Genomic DNA, 2,472 nt, shown 5'->3' with positions numbered 1-2,472 from the left:
CCTCTTGGACTGTGCAGTTTCTGGTTCTTCTAGCCCTCCAGCCTGCAGCCATTGTGGACTATCCAATTTCTAGTCAGGTAAGGCAACCTAATAAGTCCCCTTTTTATAATTATACTTCCAATTGATTGTGTTCCTCTAGAGAACCCTGGCTAATACACATTTATTTCTAAATAATATGAAATGAGGCCTTGAGCAAAAAATTATTTGTTGGTCTCCTCAAAATATGTGGCTTTCCTTTTTAGCTTTTTGACAGCATATAAGGTATTTTGCCTTTAGTTATGCAAAGCTACCAGTTATCATAATATTTTTATCAATATAATCTAAGCATTTTCCACAGATATTCAAGCACATATTTACACACACACACACACACTGAAATCTGACATATAACAGTTTGGGAATTGCTAACGCTTAAGTCTACATCACTACTGAGTATAAATTAAATTGCCTAAAACAAACAACAAACAAAGAACAAAAAAGTATGTAATAGAGGAGAGATGTAAAACTGAACTTCCAGAGAATTTTCTTCCCATCCTGAGATACTACTCTATCCTTTATTTCCATGTTAATTTGCTGAAGAAATAGCAAGTGCCTGCTAGAAAACTCTAATGATTTGTTTCCCAAACACTAGAGTAAATATAATTTTTGTTCCTGAAGTTAAACATATCAGCATTTATTATTAGGGTAATGCTAACAATCATAAATATGATCATGGCAGTTACTTGGTAGAGAATTAAGAACTCATTGGATGACTGTATAAATTTGAAATATTTAAAAATAAAAAGTCATAATGTGAAAAGAAAAATTTATATTTTCTACATACGATTATTTAAGCTTCAATTTATATTTACTAAAAAAAATCACAACAAAAAAGAACACTAATTTGATCCTACAAAGGTTTTATGTATAAAATTATACACAAATCTTACATATATAATTTATAAAGCATACATACTTTTAAAGTTTATTTTTTAGATATTAGTGTCTTTCTTTTTGGAGTTCTATTTATTTCATTTAGAAAATAAGGCTGGTCATACAATAGTACACACACACAAACATATACACACTGAAAGACATAATTATTTTTTAACTTAAAAATTGCATTTGTATTACTGTTAGAACTTCTATATTAGTCATGATAAAAATTAAAATCGTTTGTTAATAATACCAAAGAATAGCAATACAATTAAAACAGCAAAAATATAAAGAATTAAAAGTTCTAATTACTGAAGAACAATACAACATCTGTATTAAGCAATCCAGATATACATATTCATGGTAATATTATCCTTTAATTATACAAGCTGGTGTGTTGAATTTTCAGTGATAAAAATAACCATGGTGTTGGTGGAATAAATCATTTCAGTTTACTTAATCTTGCACTTTCTGTGTCTTCAGCAAATAAACATGTGAACAGAGGGACAGTACTTCAGTTGTAGCATTAGCATCTCTAAAAGCTCCCAGCTGCATAGAGGACCTACATATGGCAAGAATGCCTGGAATATATTGGGCAAAGGAAAAGTACAAGAAGATTAATTTGAAGAGGAAGATACAGACCAAATGATATAAAATCTTCCAGGTCATTATAAGTATTTAGAGTGTCTCAGCTATGCTGAGGACAGTCCTTGCAAAAAAAATAAAAATAAATAACAAAGCCCAAATTACCTTTTTTAGAAGACTCTTCACCTTATGGCTGAAGAACAGTAAAATGAGGAGTAAGAAAAAAAACGTAGAGTAAGAACAGCCGTAAAGAGACAGACAATAGGCTGGCTATGAGAAGTGTTCAAGTGAGATATAATGTAACTTGACTTAGCTTGATTGTTTTGGGAGACAAGTTCATGGGCTTATAGAGCATTTAGAAGACAGAGATGAGTGGATTCTCCAATGTTCAATCTTCAGTAGAAAATGATAAAATAAAGGATAACTAAAAAAAAAAATTAAGGCAGTGTGATTATCATTGAGGAGAAAAGTATTTTATTACTCAGCAAAATTGCCTGCTACTTATTCCAGATTGAATTTTCTTCTTTTATTGCAGTGTAGCCAGCACCCCGCCAGGGTAGTTTCCTGCTCCGAAGGTGTGAGCCACATGAGAAAAAAAAAGTCTGAAATAATTAGTAAAGAAATGAGTCAGAGCCAGAAATTAGATTTAAAGGAGATGGAGCTCTTGATTTTCCTTCAGTACGTATGGAAGCTAGAACTGAAAAACTAAAAATGGCTCTGGTTTTTTATTTAAGAGAAAGTACATCAAAGGCAGGCATAAGGTTTCAGCAGGAGTCCTCTTGCTTCTGGGTGTGGCAGAGGTGTTTCAGAAAACAGGTTGATTGGCATCTTGGCAAGCCACACCCATCTCTGAGAGGCTGTGCAGCTGTGTGGCTCCAGCAGGCACTGCCATCTCTAGTGCAGTGCTGAACTTAGAACTAGGTAGGAAGTCACATGTATAGGACAGTCTCAAGCCAGCAGGATTGCCACTGA

Source organism: Marmota monax, unplaced genomic scaffold (genome assembly GCF_021218885.2).
Source record: "Marmota monax isolate L192 unplaced genomic scaffold, Marmota_monax_Labrador192_F-V1.1 WCK01_AAM20220418_F8-fsc00049, whole genome shotgun sequence".
Lineage (NCBI taxonomy): Eukaryota > Metazoa > Chordata > Mammalia > Rodentia > Sciuridae > Marmota > Marmota monax.
This window is presented reverse-complemented; position numbering follows the sequence as displayed.